This window comes from Chlorocebus sabaeus, chromosome 15 (genome assembly GCF_047675955.1).
Source record: "Chlorocebus sabaeus isolate Y175 chromosome 15, mChlSab1.0.hap1, whole genome shotgun sequence".
Taxonomy (NCBI): domain Eukaryota; kingdom Metazoa; phylum Chordata; class Mammalia; order Primates; family Cercopithecidae; genus Chlorocebus; species Chlorocebus sabaeus.
Genome location: NC_132918.1, coordinates 90,497,018 through 90,521,672, shown reverse-complemented (window position 1 = coordinate 90,521,672; position 24,655 = coordinate 90,497,018). Strand labels below are relative to the sequence as shown.

The window sequence follows — 24,655 nt, the reverse complement described above, 5'->3', positions numbered from 1 at the left end:
TCGAGTCTCTTTGATGCTTTAATGATTACAAAAATCCCAAGGATTTTAATATATACAATTTTCATTTAACAAAATAAATATGACCTCAGAATGTAGCTTCCAATTCTAAATCCCAGAAGGCTGAAAGCCGTTAGCAAAAAGGCAGTGAGGAGGTGGGCCTGGAGGGAGGAGGGCCTCTCCCAGGCTCTGCCTGCAGCCACACCCTACACTCTGGCACACTGGCCCCACCACCCCCTGACAGAGGGCATCTGGCTTCTCTGCTGAAAGACAGTCATTCCTGAGCGTTGCACTGGCGAGCTGGCTTTTATCTCAGGGTACATAATAAGTTGTGATTTCATTCCTCTTAATAGCTGTCTAGTAACATCTAAAACAATGAAAGTCACTATATTTTGCAACATTTTTCGTGTCTTGACCAATACATAGGCTCACTTTTTTTTTATGTGAATGAATTACTGAATAGGTAGATAGACAGATGGACTTGAGTTTTTAGGTAAGGAGGGAAAAGGAACCTATGAGGTAGGTGTCAGGGTCACTGAACCTGAGAAAAATTTGGGGGAATCACAGGGCAGCATGTGAGTACCAAATGTCTAGAGGAAACATGGGGACTAACAACAAAAAATCCAGAGGGGAGAGAAAGAGAAAGGAAGTAGGACACAAACCACAAAACAGATTCAATAATGTATCATAAATCTCCACATACCCATCATCCGCTCCAGCAGTATATATAAAATATAAGCTCACCTTAAATTACATAGAGATTACCTTCTCGGAGCACCTCCAGAACAGAAAACATAACCTTGAAATTTTTTGTTGTTGTTATTTGCTAGAGATTTCACCAATCTTGCTTCAGCTATTATCATCCCCTAATTTTTCTCCTAGAGTGCTTTGAAGCAGATCCCTGATATCACATCCTATTGCCCATAGCTACTTAAGTAGAAATCTCTAGCAAATACAGACCCCTTTTATAAAACAAGAAAAAATTGCAAGGTTATGTTTTCTGTTCTGGAGGTGCTCAGAGAATGTAATCTCTATGTAATTTAAAGATTATTTTATATAATCTGGAAGATGAAAAGGAAAATGTATGCACAAGAATGTTCATAGTTTTACTTGTAGCCATCCCCAAGCTGAAAGGGGCGATAAACGAAAGCTAACAGCAGAGGAAGGGTCATAAATTATGAAACAGCCACTTGATGTGATGTCATGCGTTCATGAACATTTTTAGTTGTAAGAACTACGAAGCCACACTCACTGCTGGGGGAGTCCCAGCGCATGGCCTTGCTGCCCTGCAGAGCCAGAATCTAAAGTATGTGACTCCACCTCCCCAGCCACACCTGATTGGACCACCTGAGCCAACGACAGCCAATCCACAGGCTGAACAGAAACCTCTGAGTCTATGGCCTCACGGGAGGGAAAAGATAAATTGAGACAATCAAATAAGGGTTTGACTTTAAGCAGTCTGGAAAGAAGATCATTAAAAGCTCTGGTACTGTAATGTCATGTCGTTTGTAGTGGCCACTACTGGCCATGCACTACTGAAGTGATGTGTGCAGAGCAGAAACGCAGGATAAGCAGAGATCCCTCCGCCCACCCAATGCCCCAGACAGAGCAGCTTCAGTAGCTGTTGGCTCTCCCTGTCCTAGCAGCAGTTCCTGGGGAGCTTAGCCAGCTTAGGTGCCTGCCCTTGGTTTCTGTAAGATTAGGCACGTACACACAACTATTTTCTGAGACAATTTAACTTGACTGAGTAAATGTTCCTGCAACCAAAATAGTCCTCAGACAAAAGCGCTCACAATGTAATGTTGAGTGAAAGACAGAATGTTGCATTTTAACTATGCTGTATTTATAGCCTCATGAAGTGGCATAAAATTAAGAACTAAAAGTGAACAGAGAAAATGAAGGCAATTAATGTGTTAGAGTGGTGGAATCATGGATAATTTCCCCCCTTTTATAGTTCTGCTGCTGCTACTTGGAGTGGAGGCCCTAAAACTTCAGATCCTAAAACCTCCTTCTAGTTTAGCCTGACCCTCTTGTAAGTCAGGTGTCCAAAGAAATAAGCTGCTTCTTCCAGCAACTACCTCAGACCTTGAGACTTTTCTGGACTATTGCCCTATTCTACCACATCCACAGAACAGCTGAGATGTACTAGTTTGTGAATATAGGATGTGTTGTAGTGTAAAATTTCTCTATGAAAGCAATCTTTATTTACTACCAAAAAGGTTCTCTATACACTTTTCTAGGAGACATTAAGAAAGATATCAAGTAATTTAGAAAGTTTTTTTTTTACTTATTATTTTTTTGAGACGGAGTTTCGCTCTTGTTGCCCAGGCTGGAGTGCAGTGGTGTGATCTCACCTCACTGCAACCTCTGCCTCCCGGGTTCAAGCGATTCTCCTGCTTCAGCCTCCCGAATAGCTGGGATTACAGGCATGTGCCACCACGCCCAGCTAATTTTTGTATTTTTAGTAGAGACGGGGTTTCACCATGTTGGCCAGGCTGGTCTTGAACTCCTGATCTCAGGTGATCCACCTGCCTCGGCCTCCCAAAGTGCTGGGATTACAGATGTGAGCCACTGTGCCCAGCCGAAAGTTTTTATATTTATATTTGTCTAAGCATTGTTTTATTTTATAACAGATTTCCACCCCAGAAGCAATCATTTTCACCTTGGTAGTGAGAAACTACTACAGTTTGTTAGATTTGTTAAATGTGGTCAACTTTCATGCTGCAATCAGTGCTTCCAGTAAACACAACATTCAAATAGGCTCAAGAGTTCCCTAACATTTTCCAGCAGAGTAAGGCGATCTGAACTAATCATTGGAAATGCTAAGGAGCAGTGCGGTGAGAGGTACTGGGAGTGGGCCCAGCGCTAGCCCCGACCCCACTTATTAGCCACTCACTCTACCAGATTTCTCCAGCAACTCTTCCAGGTCAAACATTTAGTCTTATGGCTTTGTACATGATAAATAAGGTGAGATTTTGCTGACAAAGAGGGAGTCTTACATCATTTTTAGGGACAATAAGCCACAGACTTATTTATAAGACCAACCCTGTAGATTGTTTTGTGTCTTTCTAAAGCTTACCAATGTACATGTTATTTTGCAGTCAAATGTTCTACCCCCAAGCTATGCTCCCACTTAACTATTTTGATGTATATCTGGCTCCTTGGGGATACGTATATTTTACTCATATTCCATATTATAGTCTATAAATGCACAAAAGTACTGTACGTTATTCTCCGGAGTTTTCCTAGTATACTAATTATAATTAAAGTATTAAAAAGCCAACCTTCAGCATCTTCAGTATACCCAGAGATCCAGGAGGAACAACAACTTATTGAATTATAAAGTGACTCTCTCAGTGAACAAGGCTGGAAGAATTGGGAAAAGAGCTATCAAAGCTGGAGTGTAATACATGTAGTTAAACTCTATCCCAAAGCTCTTAGTCTGGGGGTGCTGTAGCCCCAATGCTGCCTCTGGGTATCTGTAGAGGAGAAGGTGCTCAGCTTCTGCTTAGAGACTTTCTGTGACCCCGATTGACACGCATCCTCCTGGCTGGGCATCTCAGTCCTCCCCACCCAACTTGCCTGCCTCTTCTCCCATGGCTCCTTCTCAGGCAGCCATTTTTGGTTCTCAACCAAAGCATGTCGCAATTACCTAGAGGGGAAATACATCAGTTCCTTGGGAAGACATCCTAGAATGGGGAGACAGAGGGCAAAAGGTTGCAAAACATTCTCCAGGGTGATCCAAATCTGCTTCCCTGACTTGACTGAGAAACACTGCTTTTTCAAAGAAAAAGACCACTTACGACCACTCCCCGCGCCTCGCCTTTCTGTACCTTTCGTACACATCATCCTTTTGTTGAAATGTCCTGCTGCCAAAATCCAACCCACATCTGCTCTTTCGCAGAGCAATTTGACAAAAACTAGTAAAGCTGAGGATGACCTAGTAATTCTCTTCTCTGGTAAACATCCTAGATACACTTCTGCACATAAGCACAAGAAGACACATATGAAAATGTTCACTGCAGCACTGTTTGAAAGACAGAAAAACCAAAAACAACCTAAATGTCCATTAACAGAAGAACTGATGTAGAAATTGTGGGCTGGGTACAGTGGCTCACGCCTGTAATTCCAGCACTTTGGGAGGCCCAGGTGGGCAGTTTACTTGAGGCCAGGAGTTCCAGACCAGCCTGGCCAAAATGGTGAAACCCCGTCTCTACTAAAAATACGAAAATTAGCTGGGCATGGTGGCGCACGCCTGTAATCCCAGCTACTCGGGAGGCTGAGGCAGGAGAATCACTGGAACCTGGGAGGTGGAGGTTGCAGTGAGCCAAGATTGCGCCACTGCACCTCAGGCTGGGCGACAGAGAAAAACTCCGTCTCAAAAAAAAAAAAATTGTAGCATGCACACATATGTGCAGGTATGCATACACACCATGGAAAACTAGAGAAAACTAGAGCTACATGTATCAATATATATAATCTATAAAATATGTTGAGCAAAAAGCAATTTATAGGATACAGTATGAATATATAAAATGACATTATTTCAGAATACATAAACATGCAATAAAGTATAATGAAATGCAGGAAATAATAAACGCCAAATTCAAGATCCTGGTTCCCTCCAGAGAGTGGAGGGAGAAGGTTGCAATTGGGTAGAGGAACACCACTGACTTTCATTGCATGGGTAACTGCATTAGTTTCTGTGGCTGCTGTGACAAATAACCACAAACTCAGTGGTTTAAAGCACCTGAAATTTATTCTCTCATAGTTCTGGAGGCCAGAAGTCCAAAACCAGTATCGCTGGGCTGAAATGAAGGTGTGGGCAGGGCTGTGGAGGCTCTAGGGGAGAATCTGTTCCTTACTTCTTCCAACTTTTGATGTTTTGGTGGCTGATGGCATTCCTTGGTTTGTGGCGACAACACTCCAATCTTCAAATCTGCTTGTCTCCACGTGGCGTGCGTGTGTGTGTGAGCACGCGCGTGTGTGTGTGTGTGTGCGCACTGTGTGAAATCTTCTGCCTGTCTCCAAAAGAATACATGTAATTACATTTAGGGCCCACCTGGATAATCCAGGATAATCTCCCTACTTCAAAAGCCCTAACTCTGCTGGGCACAGTGGCTCATGCCTGTAATCCCAGCACTTTAGGAGTCTGAGGCAGGTGGATCACTTGAGGTCAGAAGTATGAGACCAGCCTGGCCAACATGGTGAAACCCCATCTCTACTAAAAATACAAAAATTAACTGGCCATGGTGGTGCATGCCTGTAATCCCAGCTACTCAGGAGGCTGAGGCAGGAGAATTGCTTGAATCCAGGAGGTAGACGTTGCCATGAGCCAAGAACACACCACTGCACCACTGCACTCCAGCCTGGGCGACAGAGCGTGACTCCGTCTCAAAGGAAAAAAAAAGCCTTCGCTCAATCATATCTGCCATGACATTTTTTCCAAATTTAACATTTCCAGGCTTCAGAGATGAGGACTTGGTAGCTTTGGAAGAGCATTTTTCAACCTATCACAGTAATATTTTCTTAAGCTGAGAGGTAGGTAATAGAAGATATGTGACTTCCCACTTGGGCCCAGCAGAATGACTCCTGCAAAAAGGGTAGCCAGAAGAAGGGGGGTCATTCTGCCATCAATGAGGTGGTGACCTGAGGATACACCATCAACATTTACAGGTGCGTCCACGAAGTGGGCTTCAAGAAGAATGCCCCTCAGGCACTCAAGAGAGATCCAGAAATCTGCCATGATGGGAGATGGGGACTCCAGATGTACGCACTAATACTAGGCTCAACAAATGTTAGGTGAAAGGAAGGGCCCTACCACATCCATGTTTATCATGCAGAAAACATCATGAGGTGAAGGTTCACCAAACAAACTCTACACTTTGTTTTAACTATGTACCTGTTACCACTTTCAAAAATCTATAGACAGTCAATGTGGGTGAGAGCCAACCACCGATTGTCAAATAAAGTGATAAAATCATACACACACAAATAGACATAGAATCACGGCCCTTTACCTTTTCTTTTTTGAGACGGGGTCTCATTCTATTGCGCAGGCTGGTGTGTAACGGTGCAATCATAGCTCACTGCATCCTCTGCCTCCCGGGGTCAAGTGATTCTCCCACCTTGGCCTTCCCAGTAGCTGGGACCACAGACGCGTGCCACTATGCCCAGCTAACTTTTGTAGTTTTTTGTAGAGATGAGGTTTCACCATGTTGCCTAGGCTGGTCTCGAACTCCTGGGGCTCCAGCAATCCACCTGTCTCAGCCTCCTAAAATGCTGGGATTACAAGCGTGAGCCACTGTGTCCAATCTCATGGCCCCTTACTTTGAATAACAGTTGTCTATGACTATATCTTAACGCAGATACAGACTGCGAACCTTTCATAGAAAAAGAGGTCTCCATACCCCGAACCTAAAATAAAACTTTTTTAAAAAAGAAAAAGAGGTCTCCAGGAGGCTGAAGGGCAGTGTAATGTGGGTGACTCAGTAGGAAGGTGAGAAGACTACGTGTCACGCTCTGAAAGTAGAGCATATGAATTTGTCATTTCAGACGTAGGACAATTCTGGATAAAATGAGATCCAGGGCCTAACCCCTATAACCTGACTTTCGCCATTTTGAGATTTTTTCGTGTGAGTCTTTTTTGAGATGTTAAATTATGTTTCTAAACAGTGGTATCCTCCTCCAAACATTCACATTAGCAAGAGACCTGAAGATCAAAAATCAAAAAACCCTTTCAGAACCAAGTGGATTGGATACCAACTTCTAGCAGAATTCCAAGAACTGTGGACAGGTCAGTGGACAAAAATTCCCATCATATTACCTAGGCAGCCACCAGCTCCACCTGCTTTTAATCCGAGCCTTCTGCTTCCCACCCCTCCCAGGCCAAAATTACTGCCAGTGCTCTATGAGTCAGCTCTGTCCCCAGGAAGTGACAAGTGGGCTCAGGTGCTGTCCTGGACAGCACTGGAGGAAGCAAATGGCCACTCCTTTGTCATTACAGTTCACTAAGTAGGTGTTTGTTCTTTGCCTGCAGCCTGGTCCCAGCAGGACTGGTGAGAGCTCATGTGTGCACCAGAGTCAGAGTACACCCTGTGTCCTCCCTCCCCAAACGGGGGAGTGGTTGCTAATGACAATGACCAACCTTACTGGAAGATGCTATGAAAATCCACAAAACTGAAGCTGACATCTGTGGCATTTTGCTTAAGGGCATTTTGTCAACAAAGCATACTGTGCACTAGAAACAATCTAGGTGGGTCATTTGCACCTGTAAATTACTAATAAAAATAACATCTCAAACTTGGCAGGCTTAGAGGCTGAGATCGCTGGCATTTCATTTGTCAAGTCTCAGCTCAGATGGCATCTCAGAGGCATCTGCCTAAAAGTGATGGCCCCAGTTACCTGCCATCCTGTCACACTTTTTAATCTCTTTCTTATCATTTTTCATAATCTGCAATGATTTTGTGTTTGCTTATGTATTTGTGGTCCATCTCTCCCACTAGGAGGTAGGCTCTCTGGAAAAAAAAAAAAAAAAAAAGAAAAGATCCTGCTTTTTTGGTACCCTCTTATATCCTCAGCCCTAGGACAGTTCCTGGCACATATTTAAGTACTCAATAAATATTTATTGAATAAATGAGTGGGTCAATGAACAAATTAATGTACAAATGCAGAGGCTGAATATAAATGTCCCAGGGCCCAGAAATAATCAGTTACAGAAGTGAAAACAGGACCCAGATAAAGAATGTTTTATATTTACGTGCCTCAACATATCTGGCTACGATTGCTTCCCCATTTGCTATATCTGGTATGTTCCCACAACTTAAACCAGAATATCACAGGCACATTCATTCATTTTCCAACTGGGGAGACTGAAGCCCAGCAAAGTGAAATGACTTAAGTGAAACTACGTGACTAGTTATACTTATAACTTGAACTTGGACCCTGACTTCTATCAGAAAAATAACTTACTCATAAGATGATCTGCGTTTTTTACCTCATTTTGTTCATTTCCTCACAAACAATATATTCTATGAGAAAAGTGTTTTTGTCTCCATGAGACAAAAAAACATGGTATAAAGTCAGTGTTATATTTTGCAAATCAATAACCACTACCTTGGGGATTCTATTCAAGGACTAATTATTAAGGAGGCAACTTTGGCCAGGCTTGGTAGGACTCACAGTATCAGAGATGAGTGAGATGAGGACATCCTGCTCCCAGGGCCACCAGGTACATCAGACTGTCAACATGAAAGTCCTAGACTCAGACCCTGGTTATTTTTAGCATTAGGGAGATATTGTTTCATATGTTTAAGGGGCAACTCTACCAGGAAGCAAGGAACTGAATGACTCCATGAGACACTCCCAGCTCCGCAGGGCCTTCTGGACAAGAACAGCACAGGCAGCAGGAAGAACAAGTGTTTTGAATATACCCACTTCCCCTCCTCCCATGAGACTATGCTGCCTCCTTGTGATTGAAGAAGCAAACGCTGATTGCAAGTACTTCATACATCAACTGAGAAACATTAAAATGTTCTTAATAAGCATGAAAGACTTATCTGCATCCAGCTCCCATTTCCCGTGTATATGTTATAGAAAGTGCACTCTGGCTCATTCATTCATCCTTCCCGTCTTCCCGAAAATGACATGCGTTCCGAAACCTGTTTTGAATTATAACAGAAAAGCATCACTGTCTGTTATTGAAAAGAGAAAGAATTTTTTCATTTCAAACAAATAAAAGCCCTGAAGGATCATATCTTCTCCTAAGTAGGTTCATTGTCAACCAAAAGCAAACATATTACCCACAGTAAGCAGTGACTCTGTGAAAATGAGTGATTTATCAAATAACAACCTTAAGAGAATCTCTGCTAGCTCTCAAACCTCTTGTTAACTAATATTATTCATTAACTATGTCTAGTATTGTGTTTTTTGTTTGTTTATTCTGAGATGGAGTCTTCCATTGTCAACCAGGCTGGAGTGCAGTGGTGCCGTCTCGGCTCACTGCAACCTCCGCCTCCTGGGTTCAAGCAATTCTCCTGCCTCAGCCTCCCAAGTAGCTGGGATTACAGGCACCCACCACCACACGCAGCCAACTTGTGTATTTTTTGTAGAGACAGGGTTTCACCGTGTCAGCCAGGCTGGTCTCAAACTCTTGAACTTGTGATCCACCTGCCTCAACCTCCCAAAGTGCTGGGATTACAGGCGTGAGCCACTTCGCCAGGCCCTATGTCTAGTATTGTAGCATCCACTTCCATCACCATCTCATAGAAAAGCATCTCCTTGAAAATCAAAACAAGAAAATGATGGATGGCTTCCTAAGGGATAATTTTCCACACAAATAATGTTTAACAAAAAAACTGAAAAAAAAAAAAAAAAAAGGACAAAGCAAAGCAACTCATAATGAAAAATAATTACTTTAGAACAATAAAATTCAAAGGAAACTATTCAGGCAGTAGAGAGAGTCTCCAGAAACAGAATTCATAGGACACCCCAGAAAATACTGCATGAACGCCACCAAATTCAATACCAGCAAGAAATAGTATGGTAGATTTCTGCCTGCAGGAAAGTGATTGTAACCTAAGCAAACCTATGTTTGCAGTTATCTGCTCTGAGGACTGGTTCAACTCACTATTTGAATTATGCCTAAGAACTCCGACCCTCATGTGAGCTCTGGCAGAAAGGCAGTTGTTAGTTCTTGTCCTTGGAATTACTGCCTCCAAAGATAAATCCAATGTGTCAACTCTAAATCATTTACCTAAATTACCTCCTTGATTAACTGTTGGTTTGCCAGCCTGTCCTTCCCACTAGATGGTGATAGGAACCCTGTTTCATTCATCTTTGTATTCCTCACTTCTGATACAGAGAAATGAAGTTAATAAAAATTGGTGTGGAGCCGGGCTTAAAAATCAATCCTTTTTTGAGTATTTCGTTGTTCCTATCTTTTTGGCATTTTAAGGAAGTTTAAAAATATTTTTAGGGCCAGGCGCGGTGGCTCATGTCTGTAATCCCAGTACTTTGGATCTTGACGCCAGGAGTTTGAGACCAGCCTGGGCAACAGAAGGAGACCCCGTATCTACAAAAAATAAAATGAGCCAGGTGTGGTGATGTGTGCCTATAGTCCCAGGTACTCAGGAGGCTGAGGTGGGAGGATCTCAGGCCTGGGGACTTGAGGACGCAATGAGTCATGATTTCATCCCTGTACTCCAGCCTGGGCAACAGAGTGAGACTCTGTCTCCAAAGAATTTTTTTTTTTTTTTTACCAAAAACACTGTAGGCTCCATATTTCAAATTACCTCATAACAGGTTCACAACATTTGATGAATGATGGTGTTGTTTAGTTCCCTTGGAGCTGTTACTATTCTGCTATTATTAATCAAGAGCTCAAAAATCACAAAATTATATATCGAATTCTGAAGTATTAATTATAAACCCTATAAATTACAAGTCCTAATTTGTACCAAATATTACAGGTGACTGCAAGCAAGTTATTTCAAGCATTTACAACTGGGATCCATCCAGAAACGATCATCTTTAGAGTCTCCACGTAAATCTCAACATTTCATCCACAGCAACGCCCCCAGTAACCTCAACATCTCATCCACAGCAACACCCCCAGTAACCTCAACATCTCATCCACAGCAACACCCCCAGTAACCTCAACATCTCATCCACAGCAACGCCCCCAGTAACTTCAGCATCTCATCCACAGCAACGCCCCCAGTAACCTCAGCATCTCGTCCACAGCAACGCCCCAGTAACCTCAGCATCTCATCCACAGCAACGCCCCCAGTAACCTCAACATCTCGTCCACAGCAACGCCCCCAGTAACCTCAGCTTCTCATCCACAGCAACGCCCCCAGTAATCTCAACATCTCGTCCACAGCAACGCCCCCAGTAACCTCAGTATCTCATCCACGGCAACGACCCCAGTAACCTCAGCATCTCATCCACGGCAACGCCCCCAGTAATCTCAACATCTCGTCCACGGCAACGCCCCCAGTAACCTCAGCATCTCGTCCACAGCAACGCCCCCAGTAATCTCAACATCTCATCCACAGCAATGCCCCCAGTAATCTCAACATCTCAACCACAGCAACACCCCCAGCTGCCTGCTGATTGCTCCATCCCCAACTCAGTCTTCATGGCGCAGCATCCATAGTAGGTACAAACACTATGCCTTTGGAGAGGAGTGCCTTAGAGTCCACAGCTAATGGCTATAGAAATTTACCCATTCTAGGCCGGGCGCGGTGGCTCAAGCCTGTAATCCCTGCACTTTGGGAGGCCGAGACGGGCGGATCACGAGGTCAGGAAATCGAGACCATCCTGGCGAACATGGTGAAACCCCGTCTCTACTAAAAAATACAAAAAATAGCCGGGCGAAGTGGCGGGCGCCTGTAGTCCCTGCGACTCGGGAGGCTGAGGCAGGAGAATGGCGTAAACCCGAGAGGCGGAGCTTGCAGTGAGCTGAGATCCGGCCACTGTACTCCAGCCCGGGCGACAGCGCGAGACTCTGTCTCAAAAAAAAAAAAAAAAAAAAAAAAAAAAGAAATTTACCCATTCTATCAAGAAAACGCAAAATTAAAATGCCAACATTAGGCAAAAAGAAAAGAAAAGAAAAAAGCATAGGATACTCCCAATAGGTGCCAAAAGAGCAATGATTAGGTACAGTGTTTTTGGGAGAACTGACCTGGAGCCTGCTGGAGTTGTTCAGAGTCTAGAGGGAAACATAAACAAGAAAACCAACCATGTAGGTGTGGAGATCAAATAAGATGAGAGGCTATAATGGATGGTAGAATGAGGGATTCCGGGAGCACAGAGGAGGGCCACCTGATGCTGCCCTGAAGAGGTAGAGAAGGCTTCATTCCAGAGCAAATCCTGAGCTGCGTTTGGAAAAACAAGCTGGAGGTAGTCAGAAATAGAAGGGGGAAGCTGGGCGCGGTGACTCATGCCTGTAATCCCAGCACTTTGGGAAGCTGATGCGGGCAGATCACGAGGTCAGGAGTTTGAGACCAGCCTGGCCAACATGGTGAAACCCTTTCTCTACTAAAAGTACAAAAATTAGCCAGGCATAGTGGTGTGCGCTTGTAATCCCAGCTACTCGGGAGGCTGAGGCAGGAGAATCGCTTGAACCCAGGAGGCAGAGGTTGCAGTGAGCTGAGATCGCCCCACTGCACTCCAGCCTGAGCGACAAAGCGAGACTCCACCTCAAAAAAAAAAAAAAAGAAAGAAAAGAAAAGAAAAGAAAATAGAAGGGGGAGGAGGCGGTATCCCAGGCAGAGGAAAGACTCCCACCAAGTAGGAACTCAAATAATTCCATAGCACCTAGGGTCCGAAATCCTGTAGAGGAGAAGTAGAACCGGTGGCCAAAGGTCAGATCACTGACAGCTGTAAACCATGACATGGAGCTCAGATTGCAATCTGAAGGTGAATTGATTCAAGGACTCAATTCTAGGAAAGAATTTAACTTGCATCTTAAAAATGAAATCTGAATATCGACTTGTTAATTCACAGTAGGAAAAAAGTCACTGAAGAGCAAATCGAGGCTGGAGTTCTCTGAAAGCAAACGCTCTGTCTTCAGGCTGGCCACGGAGAATGCCGGGATCTGATGAGGAAGCGGCTGGTGAAGCTCAGGTAGCTGACTAAAGCAGCATCATTCATGACACTATGGGGATCCACCTACCTCCTGCCCCGGGAGGGGTACGGTCCAGAGCATTGAGTGATGGCTCTAGCGGCAGAGGAGACGGAGAGGCGATGCACGGGCCTGACAGCTGGAGGACCCCTGAGAACCAAGAGGGGATGCGCGGGACTGACAGCAGGAGGACCCCTGAGAACCGAGAGGGGATGCGCGGGCCTGACAGCAGGAGGACCCATGAGATGGCCAGTGCTCCACTGTGTCATGACGAGGGCCTGAACTAGAAAGTGGAAGTAGAAATGAGAAGGCAGATTTAGGAGAACTACTTCCCCTTCCTCCTCCTCCTCCTCTTCTTCTTCTTCCTCCTTCTCCCTCTTCCTCTTCCTCCTCCCTCTTCCTCTTCCTCCTCCCTCTTCCTCTTCCTCCTCTTCTTCCTCTTGTTCTTCCTCTTATTCTTCGAGTTAGAATCCAATCTTTATTTAAAAATCTAATCTGCCAGTTTATCGTTTTCCACCAACTCAGGGAGCTGAAACTCAGAGGCTTCACAATCTTTTGCTTAGGCGTTGCCTTTGTAGGTGCCTTAGCAGCAGCCATTGCAGTCTTTTTAGATGCTTGCTTAGCCTCTTTTGCTTCCTTAGCAGCCCTGATAGCTTGTTCTCTTTGAGCCTTTCTAACTTCAGGTTTCTGATTCCTCTTGGTCATTATAGCAGCAAGAGATACACCAGTAATGGCCTCTGGAATTTGACTGCTCAACGGGTTCCTTTCTTTTGAATATCTTCCGACTGTCCCTTTTTGTGCTTCCTTCTGTAGAGGACAGCACCATTTATCTGCCAAGGGTTCCTTTGGGAAAGGAATGCCAACTTGCATTTTGCATTAAGAAACTGGAAACCCTTCCCGTGGGTCCTGGCGTAGTGCTTTCCGTGTCCTGGCTAGATCTTGTACCCGCTGAAACTGCACAGCTCAACCTTCATGGCAGCGGCTCCACAGGAAGAGAAATGATGGCAAAGAGAACTATTGTTACTATTTTTTGAGATGGTGTTTAGTTTCGCTCGTCACCCAGGCTAGAGTACTAAGGTGTGATCTCAGCTCACTGCAACCTCCACCGTCCAGTTCAAGAGATTCTCCCTACCTCAGCCTCTGGAGCAGCTGGGATTACAGGCGCCCACCACCAGGACAGGCTCATTTTTGTTTTTGTTGTTGGGTTTTTGTTTGTTTGTTTGTTTTATGAGATGGACTCTTGCTCTGTTGCCAGGCTGAAGTGCAGTGGTGCAATCTCGGCTCACTGCAACCTCTGCCTCCCAGGTTCAAGAGATTCTCCTGCCTCAGCCTCCAGACTAGCTGGGACTACAGGTGTGTACCACCACACCCAGCTAATTTTTGCATTTTTTTTTTTTTAGTAGGGATGGAGTTTCACCATATTGGCCAGGATGGTCTTGATCTCTTGACCTCGTGCTCTGCCCGCCTCAGCCTCCCAAAGTGCTGGGATTACAGGCGTGAGCCACTGTGCCTGGCCTAATTTTTGTATTTTTAGTAGAGATGGGGTTTTACCATGTTGACCAGGCTGGTCTCGAACTCCTAACCTCAGGTGATCCACCCACCTCAGCCTCCCAAACTGCTGGGATTACAGGCATGGGCCACCATGCCTGGCCTGATTTAGGAGATTTTTAGGAGGCAGAATCAGGTGGTCTGAGGGATCAACCGCATGTGGGAAGTAAGGGGGAAGCAGGGGTTTGAGATGACTGGTTAAAGTCAGCCAGCAAGGGGGAGTAAAGGAGTGCAGGCACGTTTGTGTGGGGAGACGACGAGATTCATGACTTGGCTCCTGCCAACTTGTAGGATTATCTTTTGCCACTACCAAGCATAGATCCTTTATGCCTGTCAGACTGAACACCTTGCAGTTTCCAAAGGTGTCACCCTCTCGGACCCCAGTCTGTTTACATACATCATTCCAGACAACACAACACCCTTCTCCCTGCCCTGCTGACTCCTGTTTACCAGCTCGCCAAGCCTGTCTGGCCAGCCTTCTCTGGTCCTTCCCCTGCTCTCCTGACTATCCAACTGTTACGGGTTGAACTGTGTCCCCTAAAAAGATATGTTGAGGTCCTAACTCCCAGTACCTGGGAATGTGACCTTATTTGGAAATAGGGTCTTTGCATATTGAATTGAATGAGCTCATTAGGGTAGGCCCTAATACAATACGACTAATATCCTCATAAGGAAAGGAAAATGGCACGCGAAGACAGAAACACATGGGGAGAACACAGGACGACAGCAGAGACTGGAGTCATGCAGCCGAAAGCGGGGAATGCTGAGGATCGCTGGCAAGCACTGGAAGCTAGGAGAAGGCAGGAAAAGATTCTGCCTGGAGTCTCAGAGGGAGGATGGCCCTGCTGTCACCTTGATTTCAGATGTCTAGCCTCCAGAACTGTGGGAGAATACGTTTCTGTTGTTTTAAGCCACAGGAAACTAGTACATCATCATTTCCATGTGTCCATGTTTCTACATTTGTAAACACTGTATGTCCACTTAGGCATTTACCACCTGGTCTGGTCATTCTTTGTTTTATATTTCTTTATTAAATTATGAGCTTACAGCTGGAGGCAGTGGCTCATGCCTATAATCCCAGCACTTTGGGAGGCCAAGATGGGCAGATCACCTGAGGTCAGGAGTTCGAGACCAGCCTGGCCAACATGGTAAAACCCCACCTCTACTTAATACAAAAATGAACTGGGCATGGTGGCATGCGCCTGTGATCCCAGCTATTCAGGAGGCTGAGGCAGGGGAATCACTGGAACCCGGGAGGCAGAGCTTGTGGTGAGCCGAGATCGCGCCATTGCACTCCAGCCTGGGCGACACAGCAAGACTCCGTCTCAAAAAAAAAAAAAAGATGAACTTACCTTTAAGGACAAGAATCATGTTTTATACGTCTCTGGACATACAGCAAGTTGTCTGGCACAGTGAATGCTTAAGAAATATTTCTTAAATGAGAAAAAAAAATGGACCAAAGTTCTTGATGGCATTTAGAGATCAGCAGGAGGTTTACCAGATGGCAGCCACTGGAAGGAGCCCACAGGGGGATGGCATTGACATGAGCCTCAAGAAATTTTTACCCTGGGCCATGGGTCAGGACAGAGGGAACGATGATAACCGCAGCAGCAGTCTTGGGAGTCACAGAGGAACCTAACTCCTGCCCAGTCCTGTGCTCCATGGCACAGAACTGCCGGCCACTATTTGTGAGTTGCATAGGACAGAAAACCTAGACTTCTGTTAAGGCAAGGAGTGCAGGCGAGGAGTGCAGGCAACATTCTGGGAAGGCATCTGGGGTCTCAGACCGGCTGATGTGACAGGTGGGTGTGTACCAACGCACAACAGTTGTACTCTGTGCACGGCCACTGTTTCGAGCCTCCAGAATGTTCCCCATCTAGTGACCACCCCTGGGGCTCCCCAGTGAGCCCAAAAACTAAAGTGGTAACACCTGGTAGCAGACAGAGGCTTCTCTGAATTACATGGAGCCATGCCTGCGTGATAGCCATTTTCCTTCCTGCTTAGTTGCGGCCTGCCCACACCGCGCTGGTTTTCAAATATCCTGAGTATCACCCTGCACATAAGCAGTTTGTGAGGAATGGAGGCTGGCATGCCCAGCAGGCATTCAAGGAGAAGCTACATGGAGAGGCCAGAAGATGACAGTGGTGAAAGAGGCTGCACATTCAATGCCCCGAGGGGGACAGGGATGGGAGGCCTGGTGTGCAGACTGGCCTTGGGTGTGAAAGGACTTCTCTGCCATGCCATTCAACTCCCTGAGAACTGGCTGGGCTCGCCTGGTTGGCTCCCAAAGCAGCTGTCCCAGGAGGACAAGGCTTGGCCTAGTCCCAGAGCTGAGCAGATTGAAAGAAGAGTTCAGTACTTGTGAGGGGAGGAAAAGACATTGTACTTGGCTCTGCTTAGAGCTATTATAGCATTGACTTCACTGTACTTTATTTCTAATCCTTCAGGAAGCATACTGTCACATTTAATAAGCCTGCAGACTGGATTCACCAGAAGAGTTTGTTCCTGCCCACTCTGTATACATTTTCTTAATTTCTTTTTTTTTGAGACTGAGTCTCACTCTATTGCCCAGGCTGGAGTGCAGTGGCGCGATCTCGGCTCACTGCAACCTCTGCCTCCCGGGTTCAAGCGATTTTCCTGCCTCAGCCTCCCAAGTAGCTGGGATTACAGGGGTGCACCACCACATCCGCCTAATTTTTGTATTTTTAGTAGAGACAGGGTTTCTCCATGTTAGCCAGGCTGGTCTCAAACTCCTGACCTCGTGATCCACCCACCCTGGCCTCCCAAAGTGTTGGGATTACCGGTGTGAGCAACCACATCCAGCAATTTTCTTAATTTCTGTGTCCCTCTATGGAGGGAGAGGAAATATGAAACAAAAGCAGTTAATGCTTTGATGTGTTCTCTTTGACCCTGCAGTCTTAGTTAATTTTTTCTGACTTGGTGGCACCTAGCAAGATCAAAGTTGTGGTCAACCGTAGAGCTCCACAGTCTTGCACTGCTGCCATTCCTAGCACAGAGCCAAATGGGGTCTGTGTGGACTCTGTTCTGAAATGTAGCAAACGCAATTGCCTTTGACAAGCACAGCTGAGCAGCGTATTTAAGAATGTCAGAATATTAGGGGTGGGATAGACCTTCATAAAATTAAGATAAAATTTGTGTTGATTGGGTCCAGTCTTGGACAGGGTTGAGCTTCCAAATAGGTAAACCATGAATGACAGGCGGTTAAAAAGTACATTCTAGTTGGTACCTACAAGGTAACAGTATAGGTGCCACCATAACAAAAAAAAAATGAAAAATTTTAAATCTAGAGATAAAGCTAGTTTTTACTTTGGTTTTATTTGTACTTCAATTCTGTTCAGGATGCTGGTTAGAAAACCTCCATGTATGAGAAACAGTGAGAGGCAAACTCTTTTGTGCCATAGAATGTTCTTGGTAACAAAAAAGAGCACTAGAAGCCTTCAACATTTCCTGTTTATGTTTCACACATCAGAGGTTCACACAGAAACCACCTGCCCACGTGGTCCCTGCTGCTGGTTTCCCAAGCCCCAGCTTTCCTCTGCAGTCCCCTCTGGCACTGCTTTCTTCTGATGAAGTCTGGTGAAGTCCTTGGGGGAGAAACCAACGCGACAGCACTTTATCCTGTGAGAGCCTTGTGATTCCTGCTGAGGGATTCCTCCCACCTGCCTCAGCCACGGGAGAGCAAAGAGGGTCTTGAGTCCTATCTAGGGCACCACTTGATAAAAACACGTGATAACACAGGTGCACCTGATGACACAGGAAGCTATGCCTTTGTGAAAACAGTAACAGCATTCTCCTGGAGCCCAGAGCCAGAGCTGGGAGAGACACACGAAGCGAGGGGTGGACGTGTGTGCATGCATGTGTGTTTGTGTGTGTGTGTTCTGTGTGTATATGTGTATCTAATAACAAACTTTGTTTTGTTTTGTTTGAGACAGAGTTTCACTCTTGTCACCTAGGCTGGAGTGCAATGGCATGATCTCAGCTCGCTGCAACCTCCGCCTCCCAGGTTCAAGTGATTCTCCTGCCTCAGCTTCCCAAGTAGCTGGGATTATAGGTGCCTGCCACCAAGCCTGGCTAATTTTTGTGTCTTTAATAGACACAGCATTTCACCATGTTGGCCAGGCTGGTCTTGAACTCCTGACCTCTGGTGATCCACCTGCCTTGGCCTCCCAAAGTGTTAGGATTATAGGCATGAGCCACTGCACCTGGCCTAACAATGAAATTTTTAAAGAAAGGGTTCTGAACCTAAAATGAAAAGAGGAGGCCAGGCGTGGTGGCTCACACCTGTAATCCCAGTACTTTGGGAGTCCAAGGTGGGTGGATCACCTCAGATCAGGAGTTTGAGACCACCCTGGCCAACATGGTGAAACTCTGTCTCTACTAAAAATACAAAAATTAGCCAGGCATGGTGGTGTGTGCCTGTAATTCCAGCTATTTGGGAGGCTGAGGCAAGAGAATCTCTTGAACCCAAAAGGCAGAGTTTGTGGTGAGCCAACATTGCACCACTGCACTCCAGCCTAGGCAACAGAGTGAGACTCCATCTCAAAAAAAAAAAAGAAAAGAAAAGAAAAGGAAACGAAATTAAAATAAAAAGAGGAAATACAGTACCTGCTGTAGTTTACTTATGCAATAAACTAAGCAATAGACAACACCTAGGAAAGGGCCTGGCACATAACAGACCTCAATGAAGATTTCTGACTGGTAACAGGACAACTTCCTCTTTTTAATGCATTCTCTACCAACTCAGCAGTCTTTCTTATTTCTATTATTTCCTTGCTAGCATTATAGCTGCTAATGCCTTCCTTAGCCATGCAGAACAAGATATGTAGTCAGATTGCTTTCCAAGAAATTGATGTTGTTATGGGCACCATTACTGGGGAGGTCGAATTTAGGAACAGTTAACTCATTTATTCCCTTATTCAACTGTAAAAGGAAAATAAATCTTGAGACCCTAAACTCACTAAGCCAAAGGGGAAAAATCCAGCTGGGAACTGGGTCTTGCAAACCTGTCTCCCATTGTGTTCTAAATAGATAGCTACCAGATAAAAAAACTATAGACCTCTCTCACAATTTGCCCATAGGGAAATTCCTTGTGGGCTCCCAGATCTTTACTCTAAAACAGTTCTGTTGAATCTCACCCTGGCAATGTACATTGATAGCTTATCTTTGCAGGTATGGGGCAAAGGACAGAACTCACATCCGTCTGCTTACCTGAGACAAAGGCGTAAGTGTTTGCTTCCTCTGCCCTATGTTTACGTTACGTAAAAAATGCAGATTCGTCGAACGTGTAAGTGACTGTACCTCTACCACCCTCTCACATGTAAATGGCTGATCAAAGACAAAAGAATGCAATGGCTTCCCTCTTATCCACCCTTTATTTACCCTTTGTAAAAAATCTTTCTTTCTCTTTCTCCAATATTCATTCTTTTCCCTTTAAATATTGAGGTCCCCAGACCCTCTTTGGAAAAAGCATGGGGCACAGTTTTTCCTGTGGATTGGTGTTCTTTCCTGAGCACTTCCTTAACCTTGGCAAATAAACCCAAATGATCGAGACTCACCTTGGTCACTTTCTTTGATTTACATAACCAACTCGTATCAAGGGCCTCTTATGGGAGACACTGTATTCATTCAGTTATGCTATCGGGATAGAAAGAGGAGGAAGACATGCACCTGCTCCCAAAGAGGCCACAGCGGAGGGATGGACCCTTAGATAATGGTGATACAATGAGAAGAATGCAAACAGTTCCTCAGCATCTCGGTGAAGGTGAAGACTAACTGCCTGCATGGAGGCGGAGAAGGAGGTAACCTTTGAACTGGGGTAATTTAAGAGCAAGAATAGGGGATGGCATTTCACACAAATTAGTAACGGCATGAAAAAGGGACAGAATATGACACCTTGAGAATGGCAGTGCGACTGGTGTGAAGAACATAGAGGAAAGCAAGTGGATGTAAAAAGTAAAGGAGACTAGAAAAACAGATAGGGCTGGATTGTGAAGGCCCAAAGGATTTGGACTTTATCCTAGGCAATGAGCAACCACTGCAGACTGAGTTCCCTGAGCAAAAAAAAAAAAAAAAGAAAAAGAAAAAAAAAGAAGGGCAAGTTCTTCTTTTTTTTTTTTTTAAAGACGGAGTCTCCCTCTGTCCCCAGGCTGGAGTGCAGTGGCGTGATCTCGGCTCACTGCAACCTCCGCCTCCCGGGTTCAAGTGATTCTCCTGCCTCAGCCTCCCAAGTAGCTGGGACTACAGACATGGGCCACTATGCCCAGCTAATTTTTGTGTTTTTAGTAGAGACAGGGTTTCACCATGTTGGCCAGGATGGTCTCAATCTCTTGACCTCATGATCCACCTACTTCGGCCTCCCAAAGTGCTAGGATTACAGGTGGGAGCCACAGTGCCCAGGCAAGGAGGGCAAGTTCTAATTGTTTGCCCAAGCCTAATACTGTGTGTGGCAAAGTGGAGTTGAATTTATAAACTAAGGATCATTGCATAGCTCAATTAAAAAAAAAATACGAGAGCAGTATGAAGATGAATGGACAGTGAAGAAAGTGGAGGTCCTCAGACAAATCTGGAGACAAAAGTCAAATAAAATAATAACACATTTGAGAAGTTTCAAATGAGGATTAGTGCTAACGAGCACAAATACAATATTAAAGTAAAAAAGTCTTCCAATGGTGATTTTTAACTATGTAGGCTTCAAAATATATTTAGGGTTTTCCATGAAGCGTTTATACCAATATCACATATGTTCTGAATCAAACCCTATACTCCTTATCCCATTATGAGTTCATAGAATAACAAAATGCAAGAGAACTTGGCAAAACTGACACAATGAAATTACAATACATGACACTGCTCCCTTACTTTTTGCAATAATTTATAAAACAAACCAGTTAACACAGAAAATTTACAGTCACAAAAGACTAATTTCTGGCATGCACAAGGTAAATTCATAGCTTAGCCAAGAAACTAACTCGTATTTCCTACTTACCATTCCAAAGTTTGTCACACTGCATGTCCTGCCTTCTTCTTTTGTTTTTGCCTCATAGGTTCTGAAAGAAGTATTTGCCTAGAGTCTCTGAATTTAATCAGTTTTTGAAAGGATCAGGAAACATCCAGGGACTAATGAAATCTTTGTGTACCCTAGGGAGGCCTATGCTCTGTGAGTCTTCTCAGAAAAGTATTTTGGCCACTTGGTAAGGTTAAGGAATCCTTTCAGTAGATGTCTTTGAAGAGAAGAGAAACAGTGGAGCATTCCATGGTTGCAAATCAAAGCCTTTTTTTTTTAAGCAGAAAATGATTAATCTTTGTCCTTGGCTTTTTCTCTCTTGATACTTTCTGTATTTTAAACTTTCTGTTTAAATGATCTTGCCCCTGCTACCATGAATTTCTACAATGTATTTAATACGACAAAATCTGTGATCTTCTCTTTCCGGGGAGGGATTACCTGAAAAGGAAAAGAACAATGTGCTATTCTTGGCAGGAAAAGAGTTGCTGCCGACTCGGTGGTGTTGAAGTCACAACTTTTGGGAATTTTTCCAGATGTTATGTCGGGGGGCACTACCCACTTCTCTACTCTGTGGAACTAGCTGATGACTTGGGCAGGTTGGGTGAGCTAACCATGGAAGCCATTGTTGCTTTGGAATTCTGTCCTTGGTGGGAAACCCAATGGTGGCGTCCGTAGTCGTCTGTTCCAGTGAATGGAGAGCCAAATGACTCGGCCACGTGATGGGGTACAATAAAAGTGTCCCCTCTCCTCCTCCAAATACATTGTGTTGGGTCAGGCAACCATGATAATGAAGTCTTCAAAAAGAGAGCAGAGATAAATGCCAGATTATCCTTAAATCGTGCTTATCTCTTTAAATATATTATTTGCCTTGAGCTCAATAGCTACTTCCAGAAACTGAAACCAGAATGAAAGATTCCATCTACAATTCACCTCTTGGCAGCCAAACCCTCAACACACAGGAAATGTAACACCAGTAAAGCTAAATTCAGTGCTTGGGCTGTTTGGTCCAGATAACTTCCTACAGGAGCAAACCTCAGCAGAGGCAGAGGCACAGAAGGAGATCTCTGTTTAGAAGCATTTGAAAATCTTATTTGGGCCACACTGAGGAATAAAGTGGTTCAACTATTCTGAAACATAAGGAAAAGCAGGCCAGGCGAAGTGGCTCACCCCTACAATCCCAGCACTCTGGGAGGCTGAGGCTGGCAGATCACCTGAGGTCAGAAGTTCAAGACCAGCCTGGCCAACATGGTGAAACCCCATCTCTACTAAAAATACAAAAATTAGCTGGGTGTGGTGGTGGGCGCCTGTAATCCTAGCTACTCGGGAGGCTGAGGCAGGAGAATCACTTGAACCCGGGAGGCAGAGATTGCAGTGAGTGGAGATTGTGCCATTACACTCCAGCCTGAGTGACACAGCAAGACTTTGTCTCGGGAAAAAAAAAAAAAAAGCAGTACTGGCCCTTACAATTTTACAAACTTTTTTTTTTTTAAGGGCTACCAAAGTCATCATCTGCTTTCATTTGTTGTGGGTTTGGGAGTGGAAGAACCAGTACAAGAGACAAAAGTTTAACTCTTGATGAGGGAAATGCGTTTCCAAGGTTCTTCAGAGAACTCTTCATCACCTCCTGTTCCAATGTTTGTTAGTTTATTAATTGTAATAAAACACTTTATGCCATACGATCATAGTTCCTTTCATTAGAGGGCCTGAAAGCAAGCTGTTGCTTAATTAAGGGCCCAGTCACAGTTGAGTTCAGGGATGCTGAGTTCAGGGATGCTGAACTCAGTGATGCTTCCCAGGCCAAGCAGGAACAAAGCAGATCTGCCCAGTAATTTAGAACATACAGGGAAGCTTGTGTATTCCCTGGAAAACAGGATTGCCATCACTGACCTAGGCTCCTGCTGACAGGGCAGGAGACGCAACACAGATGTTGAACACGGGTGGAAAGAACTCAGGAAAGGAAGGGAGGTGGCCATCCTGCTTCCCCTGGCTGAGAACTCTCTCTCTGCTCCATGGGCTGGACAGGGCTGTCAGGGCATAGTGTTAGATTCACTGAGCAGCCCTGGCCTGGGAGGGAGAGACAGCACCAGTGGATATTTGACTGGGAACAAAGGTGGGGCCAGTGCCAAGAGTGACTGTGCAGGCCCCTGGCTGAGGCAAATCCCTGGGGAACCCTGTTTCCCTTCTCCCCTTCCAGCTCACTTCCCCTCCATTATCTCCATCCACATCCATTCCCATACTGAGGCCCTGTTCTGTGCCAGGAACTCGCTAGGGGCTAGGGGCCAGACAATAAAAACCATCAGAACCCTACAGTCATCCCTGAGGGGCAGAGTCCTAAGGACACAGAACAGGGTCGTCCTCAAAAGGCACAGAGCCTGCGTTAAAGATGATGAGACTGTGGTCCAGAGATGAGCCATGGGAGTGAGACTGCTGCTATAGGGGTTACATGGGGGAAAACGCTTCTTCTCACCCCCCACAGCAGTGGACAGACATTACTGGGAACCAGGTGTCAGCTCAATTTAAGAACTCCCTGAGTCAGAGCGGTCCAAAGATAAAATGAGTTGCACAGGGGTGTGGCGAGCTTCTAGCCCCTGGGGTTGTTGGAGAAAGAGGCTGAATAGCCACCTCATGGGCCTGCTTGACAAGGTCCCTTCCAGGCCCTGCGGTCTGTGAATCCGCAGGGGCTGGTCCACCGGAGTGGCCAGTTCTGGATGGCTCAGTCTGCGGTGCTCTAACCTGTGGTGAGAATGATAAAAAGGCCTGATCAAGCAAGAGCCATGGAAAAGAGCCTGGTGATGAGCCAGCTGCGGACTGGAGTTGGGAGGGGCGGGTACAGGGGCCATAACAAATACCACACACGGGGTGGCTTTAAGCAATGGAAATGGGCTCTCCGCTCTGCAGGCTTGAAGTCCACATCGACCTGCGGCAGAGCTGGTTCCCTCTGTGGGGGGAACCTGTCGCGGCCTCTGCGGGCCCAGGGGGTCCTTGGCTGGGAGACGCGTCGCTGCCGCCCTCCCTTCTCCTGCGCTCTCTGCCTGGACGGCTTGTGCGACGGCGGGATTCGCTGCCCGTCTGTCCGTCGGCTTCTCCAACGGTAAAAGGAGGTGAGGCGATTCCAACGCAGACACTCTATGACTCCATAATAGGCCTCGAAGGACCACTCCAATGTTGGCAGTGCATGCTTTTATCACAGGCCGTTCGGCTTTTTACACCGGCGAAACCGAAAGAGGAGAGGTCCCTTTTCTTCAAGTCAGCTAACCTCTCTGCGGAGTGACGTCACCGAGTCTCAGGCTGCTGATCCGAAAAATAAAAATAACACGACGGGCTCCCAAAGTGGTGGGACGAGGGTGCTCGAGAAACGCGCGGGTCCCGACAGCAGCAGGCCCGGGCGCTCTCCCGCGGGCTCTCGGAAACAGCTCCCGCCTCACAGCGCCGCGAGGGGGCGGGCGAGGAGCGCGGGC

At 45.6% G+C, this 24,655-nt stretch overlaps 1 long non-coding RNA gene and 1 pseudogene across 1 annotated transcript in view; both read right to left on the bottom strand.

Annotated features, from left to right (window-relative positions):
- The window catches only part of LOC140713510 (uncharacterized), a 31,370-nt gene extending 6,759 nt beyond the window's left edge, over nt 1-24,611 (bottom strand). Inside the window, exon 1 of the long non-coding RNA XR_012095633.1 lies at nt 21,180-24,611. This is a non-coding gene — a long non-coding RNA (uncharacterized lncRNA). The remainder of the gene's footprint in view (nt 1-21,179) is intronic.
- Nucleotides 13,114-13,838, bottom strand: LOC103242061 (large ribosomal subunit protein eL24-like; annotated as a pseudogene).
- Nucleotides 24,612-24,655: the final 44 nt, after the last annotated feature.